General features: G+C 37.8%; 2 protein-coding genes across 2 annotated transcripts in view; one reads left to right on the forward strand and one right to left on the reverse strand.

Moving 5' to 3' along the window:
- The window catches only part of FILIP1L (filamin A interacting protein 1 like), a 312,935-nt gene extending 300,073 nt beyond the window's left edge, over nucleotides 1–12,862 (reverse strand). The window contains exon 1 of the mRNA XM_037058926.1: nucleotides 12,424–12,862. The gene's annotated coding sequence lies outside the window, so the exon portion shown is untranslated. The remainder of the gene's footprint in view (nucleotides 1–12,423) is intronic.
- The window catches only part of CMSS1 (cms1 ribosomal small subunit homolog), a 395,148-nt gene that overhangs the window by 308,311 nt on the left and 69,871 nt on the right, over nucleotides 1–16,966 (forward strand). The gene's annotated exons all lie outside the window — the stretch shown is intronic.

Raw genomic sequence — 16,966 nt, forward strand, 5'->3', positions numbered from 1 at the left:
GGTGTTAAAAAAAATTCTTGTTTTTATACAAATTAATTCCACTAGACCTAGCTGGACCTTTCGAATTCTCTTTTCAGTTGAAATTGCCTTGTACAAATGAACTATCCAGATGTACATGGGAATATAATAATAGAATTCTCATTGAAATAACGATATTACTTAGGTCATGATTGCAGTTTTATGATACCATCTGGGAAAATTACCAAGTGCATATGAATTTGAGGTAAACTAAAGAGACATTATGGCCTCTTTCAGCACTTAGCTAGGAGTCCACCTTCCTGGTCATTTTGTTCCCTTTTAAGGGTATCTGCCTCACCATTGCTGAAAAGAGAGACAAGACTGGCAGCCAAACAGACAATGTCTGAAAAGATCTCTAGGTGACATGACTGGAAGAGTCTTTGTACTTAAAGATAATACAACATGAAAAAAATGATGGATCTACAGCTCCCATCTGGCCAGTTTTTTTAATCTCAGGGTTGTGCAAGATACAGTATAGTTTGAGCTGGAGCCTTCCTTCCACACACTGGGCAGGTTTTTAATGCATTGGTGCAGTTTTTCTGAAACCTGACCTAGCCATTTACAAGTAGGATAGCAAAACATTGCTGTTTTGTGTGTGCAATTGCTGTCTTTCCAAATTAGGAAAGAACAAGTAAAACTCCATGGAAGTCCCTTGTTTTAAAAGGAGTAATTTAATGCTTTCCCATTAACATTCTCCCAAGGTAGTGTTGTATAAATAATCCCTGCGACACAGGAAGAGTCATTTCCCATTCTGAAATAATTTACACACATTTAGCAATTTCATTGTCTGCTCAGAATCCTCTGGGCCGTGAGCCCATAAATTATAACATTGTGAGTGTGGAACTTTCATTACATGATTTAAATTTTATGGCAGGAGACAGCAAGATAATTGGAAAAAATAGTTACTTGACTGTGGCTAGAGAATCTCAGGGAATAGAAAAGAATATTTCTACTTCTTTAATATAGACCAAGGAAATGTATGGTTTGCATTTAATAATAAACTTCCTAGGTTTTTTAAATGGGAAGACCACAAAATTTGGCATTTTTAATTCATACCTGTGCATGGGCATCTAGTATTTAAGGAAGTGGTTCTTAGGGTCCCAAAGAAAACACATCATTTCACTGCCAGCTCCCTGGGTTTTTAAATGATGTTTCTAGCTCCAGTCTTATTAATCTGGTCCAAGGGATCCAAGGTTTTGTGTCTTTGTGTATTCTGGGCCTTGTAGCATTGTTTGTTTCTCAGAAGGATCTGGCATACTACATTCTTAAGGCTGAATCTTGTTAGACCCAATCTGTACCACCACAGTGGGAGTTTTCTGTCTTGATAATAATAGCTCCTGATTGTTGAACACTGACTGTACTTATATTTCTCATTTATTGCTCTCCACAAGGCAAGTACATTATTATCACCATTTTATGATTGAGGAAACTGAAGGCTTTGAGAGGTTGAGTAACTTCAGATCACACAGAACTGGAATTAGAACTCATGATGTCATCTGGGAAAACCCATGCTCTTAGACATTATGCATTAGAATAAACACATGCATCTATTGGTTTAGTTCTAACTGGGATTTTATCTGATAATTCTGTATTCAAACAGCCCTTACTATGTTGTAGTCGTGAGCATTGCTCTTTATCTCATTGCTACTGTGTTGTCATTCCAAGATCAACATTGGATTGTAGGACCCAGAAAGTGCCTGGCATTTGTTTGTAACATAAATAAGTAAATAAATGAACAAATGGCTGCCCCTCCCAAATATGACCAGGGTCATCTTCTTTTGTGCCACCCTCCCACAGTGAGTAAGGGCTGTGGTGCTAGTGGTGGTAGGGTGGTGGCTGTTGTTTTTCACAGATACAATGTATACAATATTGCCTAGCAACTACTAAAACCAGCTGATTTTCCCTCGTAATTATGTATTTGTCAGAAGCCAGCAGCCTTTGGCCAATTTCTCAACACAGCATTTGGAAGGCAGCTACTTAGACTTTTTTGCATAGTTTTGCCCATGCCTTTTTTCATCAGACAGTGCAGTTTTAACAATCAGTGTCACACAAGAGTAGAGAGTTGAATTTCTGTAGCTTCATCATTTTTAATGTCTCTAGAAAAACAAGTATCTTTCGTCCCAAGACTGGGAAAACTCCCACAGGTCTCAATTCCTTATCTGTAAAAGGAGGGATAAGAGTGGAGTATGTCAGTTATTTGCCACAGTTATTTGTTTTTTTCTTTGTTTATTTTAGTACTCTATAATTGTGTTTTATTTTTTCCCACTGAAAACCTCTGTAAGAATTCCATATATCAACACAAAAGTAGAATATGCTCATTGAAATTTGCAATGGAGGGCTTTTAATGCAAAGCAAAAAGATGGTGATTCTTAACATCTCTTTTGCATTTATTTTATTAAGGTTTGATTTATATGCAAGGAAGACCTATATAAATTTCAGAGAAATTACAAATACTTAGCTTAAAACATTTTAAAAGAAATGGGCTTTGTTTTGTATTGCATTTACTTTTGTTTCAACTCTATGTAGCTTCAGGAAGTGGATCTTTGTCTCTAATTATCAAAATTCAAAAGGAAAGCCATGGCAGAATCCAACATGGAGAAGGAGTTAAATGGAAGCTATGCTAACCTCCTCCAGGACAAAATGGAATTACAACTAAGAGAAATTATAATTATTTCTCTATAATTACAATTATAGAGAAATCATCCTGAATAACCAACTGAGCACTAGCTGAAGAGAAGCCTTATAACCACGGACAGAGAGAAGAAACCTCTTCACCACAACAAGACTGGCAGGGAGAGTGGAGGAGACATGAAATGGCAGACTGGGCTCGCAGCAGCTGAAGTGCAAGAGGGATGGTTCAGCAGCCAGGGGATTCCCCCTGAGAAGTGTTGGGTCTAAACCCAAGCTGGGCTCCCAACCCTATAGCACCAGAGCTGGAAAGGAACCCATATAACATCCAGTTGTGAAAAGCAGTGGTGTTTCTGTCTGTCAGGGAGAGACAGATTGAGACACAGAGAGCCTCTTAAAGGGCCAACACACAAAATTTTGTTTGCAGGAACTTTTACTGGGCTCCAGCAGAGGGAGGGCAGAGAAGACTAGAGACATTTCAGAACAGTCAGAGGTCAGTGGCTCTATGGAGAGAACTAAAGGAAGAGCCATGAGGATGCCTGTGCTGAGTCATTCCTCATACTACAGAAACCATCTTTCTTAAGCAGAGCACTTCTCTCCAAGTGGCATCAGCCTGAAGGGAAGCAATAGCCCCACCCACAAAAAAATACCCTGCCCTGCCCTGTGGTGCTTAAACTCAATTGCACATTACAGTTTGAGGGAATATCACTGATCAGCAGTTCCCCACTGCTGGGGTCAGGGGTGGAAGGATACAAAGAAGCATCCAAAATGGGAAGGCAAAGGAACAGACCCCAAATGAAAAACAAGAGAATTCTCCAGAAGAAGAACAAATGGAGGCAAGCAGTTTATCAGATAGTTTAGAGTAATAATTACAAGGATACTCAACAGTGTGAAAAATGACATAGAAACTATAAAAAAGGACCAGACATAAAGAATGCAATATCTGAAATAAATAATGCACTGGAAAGAATAAAACATGGGTTAGATCAAGCAGAGGATAGAATCAGCTATTTAGAAGACAAGATAGAAAAATATACCCAGGCAGAGTAGCAAAAAGGAAAAAAAATTTTTAAACAAAAGCTTAAGAAACATTTTGACAACATGAAGCACAACAACATCCCCATCATGGAAATACCAGAAGGAGAGGAGAGAGAGCAAGGGATCAAGACCCTATTTGAAGAAATAATGACTGAAAGCTTCCCTAATCTGCTAAAGGAAAAAGACACACAAGTCCAGAAAGCTCAGAGAGTCCCAAACAAGTTGGACCCAAACATGCCTACTCTAAGACACATCATAAGTGAAATGATAACTTTTAAAGACAAGGAGAGAATCCTTAAAGCCACAAGAGAAAAGCAGGTAGTTACCTACAAGGGAGCACTCATTAGACTGTGGTCCAATTTTCAAAGGAAACATTTCAGGCCAGAAGGGAGTGACATGAAATATTCAAGGTGATGAAAAGCAAGGACCTATAACCAAGGCTACTTTACCCAACAAGGCTATCACTTAAAATCACTGGAAAAATAAGGAGTTTGCCAGAGAAGAAAAAAACTAAAGGAGTTTGTTAACGCCAAACCAGTACTGCAAGAAATGTTAAAAGGTTTGCTTAAAGAAGAAGGAGGTGGAGGAGAGAAAGAAAGAAGAAAATAGTCTAACAATAAAATGGCATTAAATACATATTTATCAATAATCACATTAAATATAAATGGCTTCAATGCTCCATCCATGAGACACAGGGTAGCTGAATGGATAAGAAAACAAGACCCATATATTTGCTGCCTTCAAGAAACCCATCACAGATTAAAAAATACATACAGACTAAAAGTAAAGGGATGGAAAAAGATGTTTTATGCAAGTGGAAAGTGGGGCTAGCAATGCTTATATCCAAAATAATTGATTTCAAAACCAAGGCTATCATAAGAGATGAAGAAGGACATTACCTAATGATAAAGGGAACAATCTAACCAGAAGATATAAACCTAGTAAACATTTGCACATTCAACTTAGGTGTACCTAAATATGTGATGGACATGAAGGGAGAGATCAACAGAACTACAGTAATAATTGGGGATTTTAACATCCCATCAACTTTAATGGATAGATATTCCTGATAGAAAATCAACAAGGAGACAGCAACCTTAAACAACACACTAGATCAAATGGATTTAATTGATGTCTTCAGAGCATTTCATCTTAAAGCAACAGAATATACACACTTTTGAAGTGTACATGGAACATTTTCTGGGATAGACCACAGGTTAGGACAAAAAATAAATCTCAATAAATTTATGAAGATTGAAACATGTCAAGCATCTTCTCTGACCATATGCTATGAAACTAGAAATGAGCTGCAAGTAGAACACTGAAAAACACACAAAGACATGGAGGTTAAATAACATGTTATTAAACAATGAATGAGTCAACAACGAGATCAAGGAAGATGTCAAAAGATACCTTGAAACAAATGAATATGAAGACACAGTAGTGCGAAATCTGTGGGATGCTAGGAAAGCAATCCTAAGAAGGAAATTCATAGCATTACAGGCCTATCTCAAAAAAAAAAAAAAAAGAGGAAGCTCAACTAAGCAATCCAATTTTACACTTAAGGATTTCAAAAAGAATAACAAAGCCCGAAATGAGTAGAAGGAAGGAAATAATAAAGATCAGAGCAGAAATAAGCAAAATAAGACTCTTTTTAAAGTGGTACAAAAGACCAATGAATCCAAGATCTGATTCTTTGAAGAAAAAAACAAGATTGACAAACCTTTAAACAAACTTATCAAGAAAAAGACAGAGATGACCAAATAAATAAAGTCAGAAATGAAAGAGGAGAAATAACAAGTGATACCAAAGAAATAAAAATGATTTTAGGAAAGTACTAGGAACAACTATATACCAACATATTGGACAGCCTGAATGAAATGATTAAATTCCTGGAAACATACAATCTTCCAAAACTAAATCAGGAAGAATCAGAGAATGGAAATAGACAGATTATACCTTGTAAAATTGAAGCAGTACTCAAAGAACTCCCAACAAACAAAAGCCCTGGACCAGATGAATTTTACCAAATATTCTGAGAACTAACACCTCTCAAACTGTTTCATAAAATTCAAGAGAAGGGAAGGCTCCCAAACTCATTTTATAAGGACAGCATTATCCCAAAACCAGATAAAGACCTACAAAGAAAGAAAAGTATAGGCCAATATTGCTGATGAACATGTACACTAAAATTCTCAACAAAATATTAACCAATAAATATAACAATGCATCAGAAGGATCATACGTGGTGATCAAGTGAGATTTATATTGGGAAAGAAAGATTGGTACAACATTGGCAAATCAATAAATGTGATTCACCACATAAACAAAAGGAAGAATAAAACCACATGAGCATATTAATAGATGCAGAAAAAGCATTTGATAAACCCAGCACCCATTTATGATAAAAACTCTCAGCAAAGTGGGAAAGAGAACACACCCAAACATAATAAAAGCCATATATGACAAACCCACTGCCAGCATCTTACTCAGTGGGCAAAAGATTGGGAATGAGACAAGGATGTCTGCTTTCACCTCTCTTATTCAACATAGTACTAGAAGTCCTGGCCACAGCAATCAGACAAGAAGAAATTAAAGGCATCTAAATTGGGAAGGAAGAAGTACAACTGCTGTTATTCGCAGATGACGTGGTACTGTACATAGTAAACCCCAAAGATTCCACCAAGAAACTCTAGAACTGATAAATGGATTCACCAAAGTAGCAGGATACAAAGTTAATACCAGAAATCAGTTGCATTTTTATATGCCGGTTAATGAACTAACAGAAAGGGATACTGAGGAAACAATCCCATTCACAAATGCTACAAAAAGAATAAAATACATAGGAATAAAACTAAGCAAGGATGTAAAAAAACTGTACTTGGAAAATTATAAGACACTGAAGAAGATACAAATGAGTGGAAGAACATATTGTGTTCATGGATAGGAAGAGTTAACATTAAAATGTCCATACTACCCAAAGCAATCAATAGATTCAACACAATTCCTATCAAGATTCCAATTATGTATTCCACAGAAATAGAACAAATACTTCAAAAATTTATATAGAACCACAAAACACCCTGTATAGCAACAGCCATTCCGAAAAAGAAGATCAAAGTTGGAGGAATCATGCTACCTAATACCAAACTATACTATAAGGCCATAGAAATCAAAACAGCATGGTACTGGCATAAAAACAGGCACATAGATCAATGAAACAGAATATAGAACCCAGAAATAAACCCACACCTTTAGAATCAATTAATACTCAACAGCATACACAATGTACTAAAGATAGTTTATTTAATAAGTGGTGTTTGGAAAATTGGGCAGATACATGCAGAAAAATGAAACTAGACCACCTTCTTATACCATACACAAGAATAAATTCAAAATGGATCAAAGATTTAAATGTTAGACCTGAAACCATAAAAATCACAGAAGAAAACATAGGCAGCAAACTCGGGTGCATTGCTCTTAGATATATGTTATAGGATGTATCTCCCTAAGCAAGAAAAACAAATGGGACTATATCAAACTAAGAAGTTCTTACATAGCAAATAAAATCATCAACAAAATAAAAAGACAACCCACAGGATGTGATAACATGTTTGCTAATACATCTGATGAGGGTTAATATCCAAAATTTATCAAGAACTTACAAATCTCAACACCAAAACAACAAACAACCCAATTGTAAAATGGACAAAGGACCTGAATAGACACTTCTTTAAAGAGGACATACAGATGGCCAATAGACAAATGAAAAGATGTTCAACATCACTAATCATCATAGAAATGCAAAATAAAGCCACAATGGGATATTATCTCACACTTGTCAGAATGGCTATCATCAATAAATCAATAAACGAGTGTTGGCAATGATGTGGAGAAAGGGCAACCATTTTGCACAGTTTATGGGAATGCAGATTGGTGCAGCCCCTGTGGAAAGCAGTATGGAGATACCTCCAAAAATTAAGAAAGGAACTGTGTTTTAACACAGCAATCCTAATTCAGGAAATGTATCTGAAGGAACCCAAAACACTAATTTGAAAGAACATAAGCACTCCTGTGTTCATCGCAGCATTATTTACAATTGCCAAGATATGGAGCAGTCCCAGTGTCCATCAGCAGGTGAGTGGATAAAATGACTATGAGACATTTACACAGTGGAATTATACTTGGTGTGAGAAAAGAAAATTTTACCCTTCGAGACAGTATGGATGGACCTAGAGAACATTATGCTAAGTGACATAAGTCAGTCAGAGAAAAACAAATGCCATATGATTTTGCTCATATATGTAGAATCTAATGAACACATTGAACTAACAAGGAAAATGGGATGGACTTACAGATGGAGAGCAGATGACAGCTGGAGGCGGGGGATAAGGGGGTGGAGAGATTGAGCAAAAAAGAAAAAGAACTCGTGGACAACAGTGTGGTGATATGGGGGATGGAGAGTTATAAAAGGACTATGGTAATAGAAAAAAATATGATAAAGATTAAATTTAAAAAGTAAAGTAGACATTGGCAAACAAAAAAAAAGATGGAAACAACAGTTTAATGTTGTCAGACAACCCTACATGTTCATAATATACAGTGGTATTCTTGTCAGCAATATTCTAACAATAATAAGTAGGATATTATGGGCCTAAGCATAGTTATGTATTATCCTAACTCTAGCCAAATGGTTTTATTTTTTTATATTTTTAACCAAAATTGCTAAACAGTTATTATGATGAAAGAAAATATCAGTGATTTTTAAAATTCAACTCCTAAAAACTTAATTTTATTTAAGAAACAAGTCTCCATCTCCATAACATACTTTTCTTCTTTAGTATAATGTTATTTTTGCATTAGCTGGAGTGATATACAATAATAATTTTCAAAATTCTGAACTACTAACTGCACCTGCTTAGGATCTAAAACTGAAATGGAAAACACAAGGCTTAACCCCATGTGCCCCCTGATCAAATGCAAAGGTTCTTAAAATAGTTTTGTATGAAGATGTTCAGAGCAGCTGAAAACCAAGATGTTGGTGTCCCTAGTCACAACCTGTTAGTTTAATACCATGGCTCAAAGGCAGCTGCCTCTTTGTTTCTGGGCCAGAGCAGCAACTCAAAGAAGCACACAGAAGCAGCCTCTTCTCGGTCCACCTTGCCATCCTCCCCTGAGTCTATTTTCCTAGTCAAGGGATTGTCTCTAGACCCCTTTTAAAGACCCAAGACATTCATTTTAAGCCACCAAAACCAGAGAAGAGAGGCTTAACAACAGTCTCTTACAATGTAGCTTACCTCCAAACAATGACAAGAAACTTTAAATAAGTTCTCAATAAATTCCAGGAAAAATGCAAGGAAGAATTGAAGTCTTGTCTGTTTGGCCATTACTAGTAACAGTACTAATTAATTATATGTCTGGTAGCCCACACACCATTACCCTCAGGAGCTTAGTTACCAGATCAGTGTATTCTCTCAAAATCTATCAAAAAGATCTTCTTCATCCATTTGTGACTGCTCTGTTCAGCTCTGTGTATCTGATATTGCTCTTGGTTAACCATGCTTACCATTTTTCCACATAAAGAATGTTCTTCCTGTGCTCTTCCCTCTTACCCAGAATACACTTTTCTCAAGGACCAACTTATGTTTCCTCCAGAAGCAGAATCAAAACTGGGTGGTGATTGGTCTGATCTGATGAGAGTGTTTTATGTTGCCAGGCCAGTGGCAGCACTAATGAGCAGTTTAAAACTCCATTTGCATTCCCATCCAGGTGAAGATACTAGTGTACTGTACCATTTCTGCACCCACCCCTACAAAGGAAAAATACAGTAGCTTTCATCTATTTTAGCTACTAACCTGATTTTTTAAGGGTCAGAGGAAAGAACTGAAGTGTGAGTACCTACCTAGAAGGGAAACAGAGGCAGGATGAGGGTGGGGTGTGGGGAGAGGCCTGAAACTCTCCTCTGGTGGCATAGTTTCCACCATCTGCACCTTCGTCAGTGAGTTGGAGCTGGGAGTACACATGTTGAGAACTCAGAATTCTAGTCTTTCATTTGAGAAGTTACTTAATGAGACTGTGCATCAGAAAGAAATTAACCGGGCTAGTCCCTTAACATATAAAACCTAGTTTTTCCACCTGCTGAACAGGGACTAAGACCTGCCTTTCTTTTTGTGCAGGGTCACCATAGGCTCAGGTGAGTGACTGATACTGCAATTTATAAACAATGTAAAACACTTCATAAGTATAAAAATGACGTTGTTGTTATGAGTAGTATCTTCAACCAAATAATGCCCCTCTTTCAGATGTGGCCTCCAGCGATTGACTAGTTTTGTCAGACAGATTAGATAGAAACATCTTAAATTTCCATCACACTTGAACCCCAAATAGCTATGAGATTATAGTGCAAATTGTGTTCTACTGTCTTCTTTATGGACTTCCTCTCTGACCCAGTTCTAAAGGAACACCTGTCGGTATATGGCCTTTTGTGCAGTCTAGGTCAGCAGAATTGTCCTTTGAACATCCTTCAAAGAAGGCTCAGGTACTTGCACTTAAATGTATATTCAACTTGATTATTGGATTATTTGGTGGGTAACATTGTCTCCATATCTCACAGACACTAAATAACCTTTAAAAAGTAGGAAACGTAATTTTGGGAGTGTCCTTAACTTTTCTTTTAACCAGAAAGGAGGGAGAAAGCACTTACATGGTAAACAATATGAACAATATATGTGTTCAAATCACTAGTAATTGCCCCCTCTGTGAAGATTCCTACACTTGGCACATAGAAACCATATTTGCCTTGTCCACTCCGCATGGTAGGCACTCTCAAACATTTGCCGAATGAGTAAACAAATGAGAAAACAAATGAAGCCCTTTACTACAAATGTGCTTCCCTTAATTATAATGAAACAGGGGCGGGGAAGCTGTTTTGTGCTTATTATGAATGATTACTAAATGCTGGTGGTCAATAGTTCCTACCATAAAGCAAATAAAAGCAACTAATATTGTTTAAATATTTTGTAATGTGGTATCTTAGAGAAGCAAGGAGCTGTATGTCATTGGCAGTGAAAATTGTGCTTTAAGTTAAAACAAATAATATGGACTCTATCCTGAAGAGAGAACACAGGGCCCTTTACTTTTTTCCCATTCTTCAAAACTAAGCTCTTTTAAAAAATTATACTTCTTTGTTTATAATCAATACTTTGCTTTGCTCTAGAATTTTTACAGGGTATTTTTGCATTATCATATAAGCCCAAACCACATTGCTTTGGAAAATTACTTGGAAAACTGTCGTCAAGAATAATCCTGTCTTAATTGCCCTACACATTTGTTTTAAAGAAGTGGGAATGACCTGTGACCATTGTTTGCCTTTAGAAATTTTCAAGAGCAAACAAGTATGCTAACTTTTAATAAAGTATAATGGGAGTTTCATAACAGTATCAATTGGTACTGTGGAGGGATATTTACTTGGAATATTTGAGGGACGATTGATCATCTCAGAGATATTGCAAGTTCAGGTTCAGACCACTGCAATAAAGTGAGTATCACACCAAAGCGGGTCATAATCATTTTGCTGGTGGAGGACTTTGCCTTTGGTTTAAAATTTTAAAAAACCATGGCATCTGTGAAGTGCAATGGAGCAGAGAACAATCAAACGAGGGATGCCTGCACACTGGAAAGTTCCATCACAGGAAAGGCATTCTTCGTTGCACCTAGAGGAACATTGCCTTGACTTGAGAGAGCCCTCCAGGGGTATGATACCCCATGCCCTCTTTTACACAAACCTAACACACACATAAACATGATGAATGTAGGGTGTGTGTATTGCACATCTTGAAGTCCTTCGGACTTGCACAGATACTGAAAAAAAGATATATGTCATCGTGAAGAGAAATAAAAATGATGATGTCGAGCATTTTAGCTGACATATTTATATTCTCTGTTGATTGGGGCTATGGTATTCAAACCAGGCAGTCACCCTAAACACTAATAGTCCCATTGAACAAGTACAGTGAGCAGAACTTTGTCCGGTATCATTTGGCAGCAATTCAGCATCGTTTCCTGTTGACATTGAGATGTGATGTGCCAAGGATATTCAATCATGTTCTGTGAGGTGGTAGGTGACCCCAAAGACCTTCCAAAAGCCCTGCCTCAAAAATATGCTTGTGTTTTTTGGCTGCAACTCATCAAATCTTAGTATCAAAGAAATATGAAGAAGAGTAAAGAAAAAAGAGTGCAATCTAGTTGCAATTTTAAGAGACTAGTTTCTTCTGTCTTTCCATGAAAAGAGAATTCTTCTCCCTAATCTAGTCTATCCAGTATAATTCTCTGTTTTCATAACATCATGATGGTTTTGAAATTGTATATTGATCATTCACAGCAGCTTATAAAATCAAGCTATTAACAAGGAAGGTTATTTGCCTGAACCATTTTTAAAATTTTTAACCATTTGTCCTAAGAGGATAATAATTTAAATTTTTATTTTGGTTTACTTTCAAGCCTACCATTTTGGCAAAACTTATTGTCTGAATAGTCCTTCTATTTTGCAAGCAGCTCTTACTCATATCAGTTTAAAAGTCATCATCCTCATAAGCTCTTAATCGTACCTGAGATTACTGCATCCCCTTGCATAATATCCAGAAGATCCTGCTTTTGGACAGTGGTGTTGGCGATTTCCAGATGTCGGGTTGCACAGAAACGTCCCCAAAGCCCTTCCTCAGCAGCAACAGGGACACTTACCTTACTGTACAGCCACCTTTGCTTGATCAAGCCTGGCAGTCCTCTCTTCTCATTCCCACCAAGGCCCAATAGTGGAATCCAGGAACCAACACCAATGTTTTCTTCTCTTCTTTTTGGACACTCTCTCAGTTTTTGTCCTGTGAACTTCAAAGCCACAGAGGATTTGCAGCCAGGGGCCACTGACAGTTCTATAAAGGAGAGGCAGTGGGGAGCCCAGGCCTGACTGGGCCCGAACACTAAATATAAGCCTCTTCACTTGCGGGGCAGCGTCCTTCATGCTCCGAAGACAGGCGACCTTGCAGAATCTCTCACCCCACGGCTTGCCAGTCTCCACTGAAGAAAGGGTCTAACTGGACGGGGCTTCAGGATGAGGCAACCCAAAAGCCAGGAGCCATCTGTGCAGAGCAGACAAGTAGAGGCAGGTATAGGCTCTGCAAATGTCTGTGTGTGTGTTTGCGTGCCGGTGCCCAGCAGCTGTTCTCCAGTTCAGAAGACACCACTCTTTGGCAGGCAGCTCTGAAACACCCTCTTGGGTAATTTCAAATTCATGTGCACATCTTGGCTGAGAGAAGAAACTTCCCAGTCACAACCTAGGTCCCCTTCTCTAACCTGTCACTTCCCCAAATACACTGTGAACCACAAACACAGCAGTGCCAGCATCTTAGGAACAGTTGCCCAGATGGACATTAAATTGCACCTCATTTTGTACCTTGCAGCCATGAACCACTGCAAGCTTTGTTTGAGATTTAGGTAGCAAGGGCATGACCTCTTCTTTGTCAGTCATAACCCAAGGCATTGTGGAGATTCGCTATTATTAACACTGTGTTGAACTTTAACTTGAATGCCTGCCTGTTCCATTCAGTGTCACATGAAACATGAGTAAAGTGCTGAACAAACTTTGAAGCAACATCCAAATGTGTGGTGGCATTTATTATTATTCAAGTTCTTGCTTTATATTATTCAGTTGTTAAGAAAATCGCATACCTTACTTAGATTGCTAAAAGTTGAAGAGTGTACTTTTCTCTAAGTAGTGTTACTTGGTCCATTTGGAGCGGAAGGGGCAGGAGTAAGGAACTTGTTCATTTTTTCAGCAAGCATGTATTGCATCATTCACTGGGTATCACGTCTTCTACCAGATAAACCCACCACCCACCAGTGCTCAATTTGTGCATTATCTTATGTTATCTTCACAGTATTCCTTTATATTAGTCCTTTATTGTTGATGAAATAAGGAAACCGAAGTTTGGGGTAATTAAATAACTTCCCTGGAGTCTCATGGATGATGAATATTAGACTGAGAATTCAAAATTGGATCTGACTCACACCAAAACCCATGCTCTTTATTTTTAACTGTTAACCATTGAAATAACTTAAAACACAGAAAATATATAAAAATAACAAAAAATTCCCATATGCACGTTTCTCAGGTTCTCCAGTTTTTAACATTTTACATTTGCTTTCTCCCTTCTGTCCCTTCCCCTCCCTCTCCTCTCTTGCTCTCCCACTTCCCCCTGCATCCCTGTATATATATATATAATGTAATACATATGTATATATATATATATATACACACACACAAATGTGTGTATGTACACATATGTGTGTGTTTGTATTTTCTGAATCAATTTATATATTTTAGGGTTACTATTCTAAAAGATAAATGCAATCTTCTACATAACCACAATCAAATTCAGTAAATTAACATTGGTATAATATTAACTTCCAATCCATAGTTCCCATTCAACTTTTTACCAAAGTAATAATAGTAATAATAGTATGTTTTAGTGGGAAAAATTGTTTTTTCCTTTGGTCCAGGATTATATGTTACAGTTAGTTGTCGTGGGACTCCTTGAATCTTAAACAGTTCTGCAGCCTTTCCTTATCTTTTGTGATTTAACATTTTTGAAGAGTAAAATGTTCCTCAAATTTAGGGTCACATGATGTTTTCTCATAATAAAACAGCATTTGTGCATTGTTTTGGCAGGAATACTGTAGCACAGGGGTGTCAAATTTATTTCCACCTGGGGCCACATCAGCCTCGCAGTTGCCTTCAAAGGGTCGAGTGTAGAGCTCCTTGCCCCTAGTTAAGGCGTAGTTGCATTTATACAGTCCTAAAGTTACAGCTGGCCCTTCGAAGGGAACCGTGAGGCTGATGTGGCCCCAGGTGGAAATGAGTTTGACACCCCTGCTGTAGCAGCAACGCTGCTCTCTTCTTAGTTAATCGTATCAGGAGACACATTAATGGAGTCGGTCCACACCAGCCCTACTTGGTTAAGGTGGTATCTGCCATATTCCTCCACTGGGAAGTTAGTTTTTCCCTTTGCAATTAATAAATGTTTTGTGGAAAGATACTTTAAGATTGTAAATATATTGCTCCCAAGTCAATTGTCTAATGCAAGAATGAGCTTTCCCCTCTCCCCTATTTATTTTTATATTTATTTATATCAGTATGCACATGTAGATTCCTATTTTAATCAATGGGTTATAATCAGTTAATACCATTATTTATTTTGATGCCCCAATAATCTCAGATTTGTTCAGTGGGAACCCCCTCAAGCTGTGTTCTTTTGACAAGTCCTCATATTTTCTGGGTACTTTCTTACTTTATGATAGAAGAAAATGTTCTATATGTATCTTGTACTTTCTCTACCAGCCTTGGAATTAGCTACATCTTCAAGAAGGCCTGGGTCCATTATGGAAAATAATATGTGGAAATCAAGATCTGGGCCTTGAGTGTGCACACTGGACTAGAACGTGTCCATTGCTAACAGACCCTCTCAACCAAAAGAACTAGGGAATAGACCCCCACGTACACACATAGCCATGTCTATTACTCTGTCTACCTGTATTAAATATAATGATTAATGCATCTTGATAGCTCCAGTTCCAATCTAATACTGTGGGAGCAGTCTGGCTGTTTACCCTTTCCAGGTCTATAACTTCCTTACCCAACAGTGGTTTCTAGTATCCTCAAACTCTTATTCACTCATAGTCCCTGTGTGTAACCCGTCTTCCCACCCTGCCAGCTACCTTCTCAGTCCTGATGGTTTCCAGCTCCATCAGCCCTAGTCCCTCAAGGAAAGGGAACAGATTCTCTAAAAGTTTGTATTCCTGCCTACCCACAGGCAAGCAAACAACCAAGAAGAGAAATATGAAGGAAAAATAGTCCTTCTCCTTTAGTGGTCATTTTTTCATTGACTCTAAACTTCTCTTCTGTGAAGGTATTGCACTAAAAAAAGGTTGTATCTTAGCGCCATTCGGGCACTAACATTCTGTGAGTCTGTCAGTCGATGACTTGGAAATGATCCAGGAAAACCTAACCCTTGTTTGCTCGACTCTTGCTAGTATTACTACTGCAGATGTCTGGAAAGTGTAGAAAAAGATAAGTAGTACTAGTTCTTGAAAATATATGGTAAAGTTTAAACTAATTTGTCCTCTTTGTTTGTTTTGATGAATTGCAAAAAAATGTAAAAAGGAATTTGTAGTTCTTGATAGCAGAGCTGGGTCACAGCACACCAGAAACCATGCTCCCTAGCACACCTCGCTTTTTCTTGGCCTAGATTCCAGATCCCATCCTTCCTACTGTCCTCTCCCCACCCCAGGTTGGTTATGTTCCTCCGTGGTATTCCCAAGGCACCCAGAGTTTAACCATGCCTTTCGCTCAATCTCACTTTATTGCAATTGCCAGCATACTTACCGCTCCCCTGATAGACTGGGAGTTCCTGAAGTGCAGGGTGCACCTTCTGACACTGCAGCTCCAGCTCCTAGCCCACAGCCAGTGCATAGTAAATGTGTACTAACTAGAGGAAGCATCACTGACCACTTTGTCCAAGTGGTCAAAGGAAAGAAGTGATCCTAGAATAAAGCAATTTTGGAACAGCACCTCAGTGAGCTGGAAGGTAAAGAAATAAGAAAAACACACATATTAAACCTATCCATCATGTTAAATTCCAGGGTGTTAAAGTTTTTTTCTAACAGACATTTTACCAGCAGCAAAATTGACAGATTTAAATGTCAGATATTATCCTCTCCTTCACGTTCTCTACCGATGGGATTAATGACCTATACATAAAAATAAAAGGTCTAGATAATCCACAAAATAAAAAAGTATCTCCAAATAAACAAGTATGTTTAGGAAAATCTGGTATAATTAGTCATGCCGCTCACTTCCTTTGAAACCAACATGTACACAATGTTTTGGAATTTTACACATTTGGGGGCTTCATATTTTTCAGAAGTGAAATGACACTAACAGTTTAACTTCAAGAGAGTGAAAGAGAGATAGAGATAGATGAGGAAAACATATTCTGACCTTGGAATCTTGTTTTTGCAAATAATTTGTACTCTTCAGTTTCCAGGGGCTATTTCTTCATATACTTCAAGAATGCCAAAATACCAGGTGACAGCTGCTTAAGCTCTGAGGCATTCCTCAAGTGTCCTATTTTGATGTCATTATGTAATGCTTTTCTCTTGGCATAGCTGCCATCACTCAATAGCTTTGTTGATATATATCATTGAATGGCTGTCTTCATTTTTGCGTCTA

Source organism: Sturnira hondurensis, unplaced genomic scaffold, assembly GCF_014824575.4.
Source record: "Sturnira hondurensis isolate 20B ecotype Veracruz unplaced genomic scaffold, ASM1482457v3 Scaffold0010428, whole genome shotgun sequence".
NCBI classification, from domain to species: domain Eukaryota; kingdom Metazoa; phylum Chordata; class Mammalia; order Chiroptera; family Phyllostomidae; genus Sturnira; species Sturnira hondurensis.